The sequence below is a fragment of the Podarcis liolepis genome (assembly GCF_965112155.1).
Source record: "Podarcis liolepis genome assembly, chromosome: 6".
Taxonomy (NCBI): Eukaryota; Metazoa; Chordata; class Lepidosauria; order Squamata; family Lacertidae; genus Podarcis; species Podarcis liolepis.
In genome coordinates, this window is record NC_139559.1 from 80,889,222 (window position 1) to 80,902,219 (window position 12,998).

The 12,998-nt window shown below is 43.0% G+C and overlaps 1 long non-coding RNA gene across 1 annotated transcript in view; it reads right to left on the reverse strand.

Moving 5' to 3' along the window:
- The window catches only part of LOC310708521, a 53,110-nt gene that overhangs the window by 26,062 nt on the left and 14,050 nt on the right, over positions 1-12,998 (reverse strand). The window lies entirely within an intron of this gene.

Consider the following 12,998-nt stretch of genomic DNA (forward strand, 5'->3'; position numbering starts at 1 on the left):
TATGCTGCTTGTCTCTAAAACCTTGCATAAAAAATGCATATATTAGTGAAAGTAACATTTAAATTCCTTGGTGATAATTCCTTTCAAAAATGTATGTATTACACATTAAAATGCTGACAGACTTAAAAAAAAGTGCCAGCCGATTTGGAATGTGGCAAACTGAATGCAATACTGGGGAACAAAACCTGTGAGAAATCAAAATAGACAGATGTTCCCATTCTCTGTCTATATGATACTGGACTACATAGCTAATGCTATGTTCGCATCCTGGTACGCTTATGTGAAATCATTTGTGCAACCTGCTTGTGGTAAGTGTCATGTTTCACCATTCACTTCCTGAATAATTCTCCTAATTATTTCCATGAAACACAAGTTGACAGTAGTTAAGACTGCAGAAACTTGCATGCTGACTGTGTTGCATAAACTTCAGAAAGAAAAGAATCCTGTGATGGTTGTGGCTTAAGTAAAAATTGTTAGATGTTCACAAGCACCTCTATTACTTCAGTTTAAATGATGATGGTGTTATAACTTAATACAGGATTGATGAGCCCATCCAACATTTCAGAGAACACCCACCTCCATCTGAAATATTTTCCCTATTTGTATTTGATTATGTTTGCTATATTCTTTGCAATTCTGTTAGGAGATGTGGCTGAAGCAATATGAAATGCAAAATCTTTGTCACAAGGCAAGAGGATATATAATCAGTTTTTAATTCACACTAATGTTTTGAAGGTAAATTGGTTTTACACAGCATTGGAACCAAAGTGAAACCCCCCAAAAAACCCCTCCCAGGAGTTCTGCTGTGATCAGGGGAACTCCCTATTCCAGTGAAGACAGTTACACTGCTTGAGTTAGGAGATTTCTGGCAGGGAAGAAAATTGTACTGGACAACCAGTTCCAGCACAATTGTGTATCTTATATTGTTTTGACACATACATTAAGTGATTCTGTGTTAAAATTTCTCTCTGTGTGTGCACTCCCCCCCTGCAAAGCATTTTAGGCTACACCTACTTTTGGATATATACGAAGAAAGAAGCATGTATACATGAAAAGTTTTTTGAACGGAATCCATTGAATCCATATCTTTATCTCCATATGATTTCACTTTTATTTAGAAAGGAGGAGGGAAGCAACCTTTTTATCCATAGCTTTAAAATGATGGGTTTAAATGAACTCCAGACAAACTGGAAGCTGGACAACTCTTTCTTCTTTTAATTCCGAAGCAAAACATGGTATGTTTAAAAAGTGTTGATGGATATGAACTGGCCCAGTATTTGATTCGACTGCCAATATATTTGAAAGTGTTTTTAATCTTCCTGCTTAAAAAAACAACAACCTTTAACTAAAATGTAGCATTCTAAGGGGGAAAAGGTGTGCTCTTTCATCCTTCAAAAGGGCAACTTAGTCTGTTAGAGCAGTGGTGGCTAATGCCCAGCCTGGGGGCCTGGTTCAAAGCCCCACCCCAGCATTTTTTCCCTGGCCCCGCTGCTTTTGGAAATGATGTTAAAAGGAGGGAAGAATTATTATTTTTTAATGTAGACATAGTGCTGGTGCAGACAGAGAGGTTTAAACCTTTCCCTGCAACTCACTGCCCTGTTTGGGATGTAAATTGCTCCCTCTCAGTTCATAAGATCAATAATTCAATCAGCTGGGGGAGAATGTTGCATGCTTGCAGGTGATTGGCAGGTGAGAGGCTGGGGTGTTCCCACCCAGTTTTGGCCCACCCACTACAGCCTCCCTATCCCAAAGTTGGCATGCAGTCCTCAAGTGAGGGTGAACCATTCCTGTGTTGCATCAAAAGTAACAGGATATCTTGTTCAACCTGGTTCACTTATTTAGGTGATGCCGTGGAATAGGCACATGGAATTTACACCTCACAGAGTTACAATTAGAAAGCTACAGTACGCAGGATTCCTGGAGGGGGAAAACATGTTTTTAAAGTGCTTTAAAGCACTTTAATATAATAATAATAATAATAATAATAATAATAATAATAATATAATATAATAATAATAATAATAATAATAATAATAATAATAATAATAATAATATAATAATAATAATAATAATAATAATAATAATAATAATAATTAATAAATTTATTATTTATATCCCTCCCATCTGGCTGGGTCCCCCCAGCCACTCTGGGCAGCTTCCAACAAAACACTAAAATACAATAACTTATTAAACATTAAAAGCTTCCCTAAACAGGGCTGCCTTTAGATGTCTTCTAAAAGTTTGATAGTTATTTTTCTCTTTGACATCTGGTGGGAAGGCGTTCCACAGGGCAGGCACCACTACTGAGAAGGCCCTCTGCCTGGTTCCCTGTAACTTGGCTTCTCGCAGCGATGGAACCGCCAGAAGGCCCTCGGCACTGGACCTCAGTGTCTGGGCAGAACGATGGAGGTGGAGATGCTCTTTCAGGTATACTGGACCGAGGCCGTTTAGGGCTTTAAAGGTCAGCACCAACACTTTGAATTGTGCTCGGAAATGTACTGGGAGCCAGTGTAGGTCTTTCAAGACCGGTGTTATATGGTCTCGGCAGCCGCTCCCAGTCACCAGTCTAGCTGCCGCATTCTGGATTAATTGTAGTTTCCAGGTCACCTTCAAAGGTAGCCCCACACAGAGCGCATTGCAGTAGTCCAAGCGATAGATAACCAGAGCATGCACCACTCTGGTGAGGCAGTCCGCGGGCAGGTAGGGTCTCAGCCTGCATACCAGATGGAGCTGATAAACAGCTGCACAGGTATACTGTGTATGTAGTCTTGGGTCTGGTGTTTCATGTCCCAAAGCAGCTTTCCCCAGTCTGGAGTTCTTCTTCTTGGAACCCCAACTCCCATCAGGCCTAGCTAGTGTGTCCAATTGCCAGGAATTATGGGATCTGTAGTTTAGCAACATCCGAAAGACAACAGGTTGGGAGAGGCTGCTCCAAACTGCATTCTCTGAGATGCAGGCCTTTTCCTTGGCACTTTTGTATCACCTGAAACATAGCAATCTGCAGCCACTCTTGCATCCCCAGGCACAGCCCTGCCTTCTTCAACTTTGGCAGTGTCTAATAAATGAGGAAACCTGAAACACCACGAAAAATTCCAAGGCAGCGATAGAGGGGAAGCTGATTGATAAAACTGACTGTTGTGTTTCTCTATAAGTTATCAGCTCATCTGTGCCTCCTGGAATCTTTCCCAGTTTCGTGATGTTTGAATCCTGCAGATATTATTCAGCAATTAGAAACAGCTGGTGTGTGGGTAAGGCTGTGTATCGGCACATCTCCGAACGACACTGTTTTCAGAGGTCTCAACGACTTCTTCAAAACATTATCTTAGAGGCTCACAGCTTACCAGCCTTTTCCACATCAGCAAGCCAACTGCTGCACTGAGCAAATCTCAATGAGTCTAGCCAGTTCAGCAGTTTCCATGTCTCTATCCACAGGGCTGTGTGTGTAAAGGGCCAGAGGTCACAGTCAAGCCAGCACCTCTTTCTCTGGCTGACAGAGCCAAGCAGCTCATCCAGCTATTGACCTGCTCTCTCCTTCTGTTAGACCAAGGGTGGGCAGAGGTTTAATTAGGCCCGCCAGACTTCTCTGCTTGGCCCCCAAGCCAGTTTGGCAAAGCCAGGCTCTACAGCTGAAGTATCAGGTGTGATATCAAGTGTGAGGCAGGGAAAGTAAATAAATAAAGGGCTTGCAGACACCATGGATCAGATAATTGGCAGCGCCCATTAACCCAGTCCTGGCTATCAGCTGATCATTTGGGCTTCAAACTGCAAGCACCGATTGTCTGTGGTTAAAGACAGCTCTGCATGGCTGAAGCCTCAACAATTAACTGGGATCATGATCTCCCGAGTGCAGACCCTCTAAGTGTCCCTATTTACCAGGGACTGTCCTGGATTTACAGAAGCCGTCCTGGTTTCTGATTTAATCCTGGAATGTCCTGCATTTCCTTAGGACGTCCCTATTTTCATTGGAGAAATGTTGGAGGGTATGGAGTTATGCAACCCCTGAGCCAAGGAGATAAATAACTATACAGCCTTTGGAAGACATCTGAAGGCAGCCCTGTATAGGGAAGGTTATTTTTAATGTTTAATGTTTTATTTTGTTTTTATATATGTTTGAAGCCACCCAGCGTGGCTGGGGAAACCCAGATGGGCAGGGTATAAATAATAAAATTATTATTAATAATAATTATTGTTGTTGTTATTGAATAGGACATTCATATTTTCATCTGAGAAATGTTGGAGGGTCAAGGAGGCTGAAAGTACCAGCTTTGATTCACAGGCCTTCCTTTAGCGCTTGGAATACAAACTACTTCCTCTGGAAAGAAAGAAAAATGTTCCACTGATTCATGATTAGAGGATTGATGTGAAGGCATTACAATTCCCAGTGTACAGAGGGTGGTACCTCTGCTAATTGCCTAGCAGGAGTCAGGAGATATAAAGAACCAATGGGGTTCCTTCCACTGGTCCCTATAAAAATCTCTGATTCTGACCTGGTTTCTCATGCTAAGGGTCATATACTATGTGATGTTGAATCAGAAGAGCTTCAGAAGAATGTAAGAAGCGTGCTGCTGGATCATGCCAATGTTCCATCTAGTCCAATATTTTGGTTTCACAGAGGCTAGACTATGGGGTGCCCACAATCAGGTCTTGAGTGCAACAGCATTATCCCCACCTGATTCCCATACTAACTGTCACAGTGGAGGCACAACATATCCATTGTGAATTATAGCCATTGATACCTTTACTCTCCATGAATTTGTCTAATTCTTTCTTTAAAAGCCTCCCAACTTGGTAGCCATCACAACAGCTTCATTTTGAACACAGACCTGTTCTAATCACGTAGACAGCCTTGCAGGGGGGCTGGACTAGATTCTATGATAGAAAGGGAGCAATGGACCAGTTTTAACAGGAAAACAGGCATACCAGTGAGGTACATGAAGCCTTAATGAAATCCATTAGCCCAGTTGCCAGATTCATTCCCATTTTAACCCAAACAAGCCCCACTTTTAGCTCTCTAAAAGCAGTCATTGACAGGGCTATTAAAAAGATTAAGAAGGCTGCCCCCTACACTAAAATCCAAACACTCTTTCTTTCTTTCTTTCTTTCTTTCTTTCTTTCTTTCTTTCTTTCTTTCTTTCTTTCCTTCTTTCCTTCTTTCCTTCTTTCCTTCTTTCCTTCTTTCCTTCTTTGCTTCCTGGAGATCCAGATTCCTGGAGATCCAGAGGAGCTTGGATGAGAAGAAAAACAACACAGAAGGGCTTGTAGGGAGGCGGAGGGGAAATGCCTCTTACATCTTTTCTTTTAGAGTTACCCATCCACATTGATCAAAATTAGACATTTCCTGTTTCACAGTTTGCTCCTCAAAGTCAGTTTTGGGACAGCTCCAGTTTCACAGGGGAATCGCACTACGTAGAAAGCTGTAGAACAAGTTACCGGAAGCATCAACCAAATTCCTTGGCCTTCTGAAACTCTCGGGCCAATTTGATGTAAACTTCTATTATAGGCAAGGACAGGAATATTGGGAGTGTGATGCCTGGGGAACAAAAAATGTATTTCTAAACCTAATCATCTCTGTATGGTTCGGGGAGGTGTGGGGTTCTCCCATCAAGTACTTTTTGGAAAGAAGAAGTGAGATTTATTTTTGGATCTTTTTTTCTTTTTTCTTTTTCCTTAATATAATCCATCAATCATAAGAAAATAGGAACTGGTGCTCTGGCTTGGCAAAGCCATCCTGCTTCAGCACTTAGGCCGCTAGTGGCCTGTTCACATGCTCTCAGCACTTTCACAAGTCTTTCCGTTACCGTCTACCCCAGATATCAGAACCATCCATCAATTTCATTTTTTTTCTAATGACATAAGATGCAATGACAGCCTTTGTTCAAACAGGTTCATTAATATCGAGAGAACGTAGAACTCCATCTGGCAACCGCATTCTGAATCCAGTTTGGCTTCGGCTCAACGTTATTGTTGGAAAAGTTTCAGAAGATTCCATGCTTTGCAAGTCTTGGGAACTTGGTGGAGAAATGAGCCTTCACATTCAGTCGGCACACATTTCACAGAACTTTTTAAAATGTGAACAGTGTTACATTTTAAAATAAACTGTATAATGGTGTACACAGGGAGGGCTATTTGTTTAGAGGATGGGCAGTTGGAAAGATTTGGCGAAATTAAAATACTACAGCAGTGCTGTGGAAAGTGCCTTTCTGTGGGTTCATCCCATGGTACTAGCAACTGCTTTAAGGACCCACAAATACTTGTGGGGCGCAGATCTTATAGATCTCTCGGAGAGAGAGAGAGAGAGAGAGAGAGAGAGAGAGAGAGGGAGAGAGAGCGCTATTTTTGTGGGACAGGCTCATGTAAGTGGCTCCAAACTTTGAACCTGTGACTCTCCAGATGTTGGGCTCTCAACTCCTGTCATCTCCAACCAGTATGGCCAATTGTCAGGGATGATGGGAGTTTCATTCCAGCAACATCTAGAGGACCACAACCCCCCCCCCCAAATACTGTGGGATAGAGTCATGCAAGAGAGCAGCATAACATTAAAGAGCACCTAAATATTGCACATAGATGAAAAATTCTCTCTTTCATTGAACTATTTGCCTGCTGTGAAAGAGTGGGAGTCATTCTAAAACGACGGGGTGGGCTCACTATGATAAACACAGGAAAAGAGGGGGCAATATCTAACTAAATAGATCCTTCTTTTCTGCCCTCCATGCATGCCCCTATACCCTTCTCAAATAACAGATTTAGGGGGCATGTGGGGAGAGAAGAGAGAAAAGAATTTCTGCTGCACAATTGGAAATTATTGTATTGTGCAAGGAGGTTAGGCTGGCCTCAACCAGAGCCAGGGCTTTTTCGGCTGTGGCTCCGATCTGGTGTAACGCTCTGTCACAAGAAACTAGGACTCTGCGGGACTTGACATCTTTCCGCAGGGCCTGCAAGACAGAGCTGTTCCACCAGGCCTTTGGCCAAGGCACAGTCTAACCCCCTCCTTTGGTAATCCTCACAGAACTCTAGCCCAATGGTTGCCATTAATTTGATTTGAACTGATTTTAGAATGAATTGATTTTAGAATGCTGTATTACTTTACTGTTGTTAGCCGCTCTGAGCCCGGCTTTGGCTGGGGAGAGCGGGATATAAATAAATTTTTATTCATTATTATTAGCAGGTTTATTCAGCTGAATACTGCCTGGGGTGGCACTGCCTTTTAATTGGGCCATGTTCACATCATACATCCAAAGCATTGCAATGATGCAGTCATGGCTTTCCCCCAAAGAATTCTGGGAGCTGTGCTTGATTAAGCATGTAAGGAGGCCCCTATTCCCCTCCCAGAGCTATAGTTTCCAGAGCTTCCCGTGGAAAACAATTGATTGTTAAACTACTCTTAACAAACCACAGCTCCCAGAATTCTTTGGGGGAAGCCATGCCTGTTTAATGTGGTAAGGACCCTTGACCATTAGGTCCAGTCGTGGCCAACTCTGGGGTTGCGGCGCTCATCTCGCTTTATCGGCCGAGGGAGCCGGCGTACAGTTTCCGGGTCATGTGGCCAGCATGACTAAGCCACTTCTGGCGAACCAGAGCAATGCACAGAAACGCCATTTACCTTCCCGCTGGAGTGGTACCTATTTATCTACTTGCACTTTGATGTGCTTTCGAACTACTAGGTATCATTGTGCTTTAAATGTATGGCATGAAGAAGAAGCAGCTTTGCTGGCACTTCAAGCAGCAGACGTATTCCTCATTGCCAGCAGAATAGACCAATGGAAACAATGGTAAATGGTGACCTAGGGGCGTTATGGGAAGACAACTGCCTTTACTGGGCCTTAATGATAAATCAAATAGCTATTTGAGAGACCCAGTGTTGCTTAGTAGCTGGAGAGGTGAACTTCAAAAGCCACCTCTGGATTTCTTGTATGACCTGGTGTGAGTCAGACACTGTCAGCCTGGCTTTAGTCCTCCTCTCCAGACTAAGCACGCACATCCTTTGTGATCATTGCTTCTTCCCTGGGTGAAGGCAGCTGTCTCCCCTTTGCCACTGCCAGAAATGTGCCTGGAAATGAAGCTCCGTCATCACATAGAATTCTTTCCAGGGACATTCTCCAGCCCATTTTGAAGATACATGGCAGCAGCTGGGCTTCCCAGCCTCTTGCAGGACTTTCTGTCCTTGAGAAACTTAACAGAGCATAAAGAAATTGAAGAAGTCCATGGACTAGCCTGTAATGGACCAATTTCATCAATGCATCCACCCCAAAGTCAAATGATGTTCATTTCCCCAACCCTCCACGAATATCCCAGAGCTTCCCACCACAGCCTTCACTGAGATGAGGCAGTGCCAACTAAGGTGCTCAGTAAAGTCTGGTTCATTAATGCAAAGGGGATATTGTTCTACTTATTTTAAATCTCATCACAATGATGATAAATATGACCCTTTGTTTTCTGAAAGCTGCACTGCTGCACTGTATGCAAGGATACCCTCTGCTAGGAATGATCAGTGCATAAGATCTGTGGTTCTCAGGGTCTTCAATGCAAATTACTCTTCCGCCACAGCTGGAGAAAAGGCTTTCAAGAATTTTATGTTACTTCCTGTGTGGTGATGTAGCCTTGCCCTAACGACTCGTTCCCATCAGTACCCACAGAGACCTGCCTTCCTAACCACTGATTTAACGGTTTCTTACCACTTCCACCCGTCTCAACAATGCTTAATTTGGAAGGAGGTTTACAAATATTTAGTTTTTTTGGCTGTTGAGACTACAGATAGAGATCTCTGGGGACCTGCACTTTAAATGCACAAAACAGATCTTTGAACATGTGCAGGCAGGAAGATGCAACAAGGGGGGGGGGGAGAATGTGTTTTGCTCCATAAAGATGCTTTAATTGAGGTAGTTATTTTTCTCTCTTACATCGCTCCACTGTCTCTATCTTTTGAAAAGCAAAAGGGTAATATACACAAATGTTGGTGCATCTCAATGTAAAACTCTCTCAAGTCCACCCATTTAATAGGGGGACGTTGAGCCTCCCACCCCAACTGAAATTAAATGAATTTAACAACACCAATCCTATCAATGTTTAGTACAGGTAAAGGGACCCCTGACCATTAGGTCCAGTCACGGACCACTCTGGGGTTGTGGCGCTCATCTTGCTTTAGTGGCCAAGGGAGCCGGCGTTTGTCCGCAGACAGTTTTTCTGGCTCATGTGGCCAGCATGACTAAGCCGCTTCTGGCGAACCAGAGCAGCACACGGAAACGCCGTTTACCTTCCCGCCAGAGTGGTACCTATTTATCTACTTGCACTGCATGCTTTCGAACTGCTAGGCTGGCAGGAGCAGGGACCAAGCAACGGGAGCTCACCCCGTCACGGGGATTCAAACCGCCGACCTTCTGATTGGCAAGCCCTAGGCTCTGTGGTTTAACCCACAGCGCCACCTGCGTCCCTTCTATCAATGTTTACCCAGAAGCAAACCACATTATATTCATAGGAACACAGGAAGCAACCTTATACTGAGTCAGTCCAGTGGTCCAGCTTGCTCAGTACTGTCTACAATGACTGGCAGCAGCTCCCAGAGTTTAAGACAGGAATCACTTCCAGTCCTACCTGGAGATGTCAGGGATTGAACCAAGGCTCTTCTGCACTCAAAGGTGATGCTGTGCCCCTGAGCTATGGACCTTCAGTGTGACTGATTCCCAAGTATGAGTATATAGAATTCCAGTCTTACTTGGGAATGGATGGGCAAACCAACGTGTGCCCTGCATCAGGCTCACTGGGACTCATTCATAGGTTGGTTTATTTCTGGCTTTTGCAGCCTTTCCATAAGAACACATGAAAAATCCACATGTAATTTGCATGCACTTTGAACAATATGGTCTTCCAGAAAATACACATTTTTCAATGCAGGGTTTCTCCTGCACATTTTAACAGAATGCATGTTCTTTTTGCTTGCCAAAGGTTCCAGGTTCAACGCCTGATATCTCCAGGTAAGGCGAGGAGAAGACACCGACCCGAAAACCTTCTTATAGGAAAAGCCTAAAGACTCTTTTGAGAGCCATTGCGGTGTAGAAATTAGAGTGTCGGACTACAACCTGGGAAACCAGGGTTTAAATCCCTACACTCAACAATGAAGTTTGCTGGATGGCCCATGGCCAGCCAGAGTTCCTAAAACTGACCTATCTCTCAGGGTTGCCGTGAAGATAAGATGGAGAGACATGTATGCTACCTGGCACTACTTGCAGGAAAGGCGAGATAGAACTGTAATAGCAAATAAATTTTAAAAATCCGGAAAAGTGCATTATTCGACTAAGAGTTGCATTCCAATTCACAAGCAAGTTCATGGAACGTCAAATCAGATTGGTCTGCTGTGAAAAGTGCATAGAACACATCCCCCCTCCATCCCCAGACAGAGATCAGCTGCACATCTGAATGTGAATATGAGTGCAGATGTCATTGCATTCTCAATATTTGTATTTGTACACTCCCACCCTGGTACAACTAGTGACTCCATCTAGACTGAGGTGATGGGAATCCAGTGGGACTTCCTTCCTGGACCTAGGATCACAGCTGTAACTTTGCTGGATGATGTTCTGTATTTACAGTGTGAAAAGTGCCTTTACATAGGTGTAGAAAATAGCTTAAGAAGATTGATAATTGAACAACCTCCTGTCTCTAAAGGAGTACTCACACTGCTGAATGTGAGGGTTTTTGTTTTTGTTTTTACTTGGCAATGCATTAAATCATGCTAGGATTACAGCAACAATCCAGCAACAGAAATCCATGTCTCCAAGCCAGTTATCTGCTGCAGCAGGACGGCACCAGGTTGCTCTGTGTGGGATAAAGCCTGCACTCCATGGTGATATAATGGATACAGAATTGCATACTTGCCTCATTCAGGTCCTTGTTGACTTTGTTCTTCTCCATCACTGCGAGTGAAGCAAGAGCAATTCAACCAGCTGCTGAATTTGCAGTATTCTGGATCGGATTGAAAAGTGAATCTGTTTAGCACAGGGCTCTTTGGAATTACCGCCAGGTGTTATCAAGAGCAGCAACTTATTGTAAGCCTAAGGAAAAATACATTACTCTAGGCTTGTAAAACAGCCACCGTCAAGAATGAAAGTCCCCTTCAGGCGACCAGGTAAGGATGATTTGGGAAACCTAAAAAGACCTGTCTGTCTTTTTTCTCTCTCCCTGTCTTTAAATCACTCTCTCGTGTCCTCAGTGTGCCACAAATCACCAACATTGCTATGGAAGGGCAGATGGCCTAGAACTAATTATGAATAAATAAAATAGGGCTGCACACTTGAGTTCTAATTTGCAAGCTTTGTTACTTGCAAGTTTCCCTGCCTCTGCAGTACAGGAGGTGATCAAAGAGATGCTCCAAGCTTCTTTGAATGTATGGATTCCCTTGTTGCTGAGAGAAAAATCACAACTTTCACTCTGGGGCTAGAAACAATACATCATTTACCCCATTTATATGCCACCCAGCAGCCTTATCTGGGTGACTTAAGGTAGCAATAAAATATCAAAATACAATGATCAACCATCAAGTTCGCAAGAGACTTAAGCAGGCCCACTGTGGTCTTGGCATCGCTACCCTCAAGACTGAATTACTGCACTGTGCTGAATGTAGGGCTTCCCTTGATGTTACCGCAGAAGCTGCAGCTGTTGTTGACTGAGGTAACTTATAGAAAAAGTCTGTTGGTTCTGGAAATATTGCTACCCAACCCAATATTATAACCCACATACAAAGGGTCACCGTCAAGCATACACAAATAAGGTGCACTCCCAATATATGAAGCCGTGATGTAAGAAGCAAGTTCTCTAAAAAAAATAATTCTGAATGAATATCCTTAGGATTGCACTGCACAACCTTGCCACAGAAATTTCCCTTGGCATCTCTGACAGATAACACCAGTTTGAATGTTTTTGGGTTAAGCTGTTGATGTCTGAGCACAAGCAAGTTATGGGCTTATAGTAAATCCATGTTCATTCATGTCTCCAAGACACGGGTTTGTTTTGTCTAGCTGTACAGGAGCTTGGATTAATAATACTCTGATGACACCTGAGACCCTTAGAGCAATATTAGTGGAGGGGGAAAATCAAGCTGTCAAGCTTGGACCGATTTATTAGACGTTTTCTCAATGCTGTTTGGTAATGTATTCTTTTCTTTCTGGCTCTTTGTTCCTTACTAGCGAGGATAATATAAAGCAAGGGGATCAATACGATGCTCTAAAATGTAAGCGATTTATATAATAACCCAAAGTAGAACTAATTAGAGAAGAATTTTCAGAAGCACACTCAGCTCTTTTTGGTTAAACGTATTATTAAAAAGCCCAGATAGCATCTGACTTTTATGGCTCATCTGAAGAGAGAATTTTCATAAGATAACATCATGTAGGAAAACTAGCAAAGAGAATCACCCATAATGTGTAAAACTACCCCAATGTCTTTTACGCTAAACAATCAATGATCAGCATTTCAGCCTTGTCTGCCCTCATAGAGAGAGTTCAGGCTTGGGGGACTTGCAAGCTCAATATCTTCAAATTCTCCATTATGTGCAAAATGTACAATAAAATGTTTTCAGGTGGATTTACAAACTGAATCTTAGGAGTTCTCTTCTTTTAAAGAGAACACATTTTGGTTCTGATTCATAAATGAATAAAGCACAGCACTTAAAACCCAGTTTCAAATATACAGTGGTACCTCAGGTTACATATGCTTCAGGTTACATACGCTTCAGGTTAAAGACCAGAAATAGTGCTTCAGGTTAAGAACTTTGCTTCAGGATGAGAACAGAAATCGTGCTCCGGTGGCATGGCAGCAGCAGGAGGCCCCATTAGCTAAAGTGGTGCTTCAGGTTAAGAACAGTTTCAGGTTAAGAACGGACCTCCAGAACGAATTAAGTACTTAGCCTGAGGTACCACTGTAGTTGAATCCTCTCTTTTGACCTGGGATGGCACTTAAAAAAAAAATCTGGGCAGGGCGTCTGATGGATTTCCAAGTTTGGCTTATGT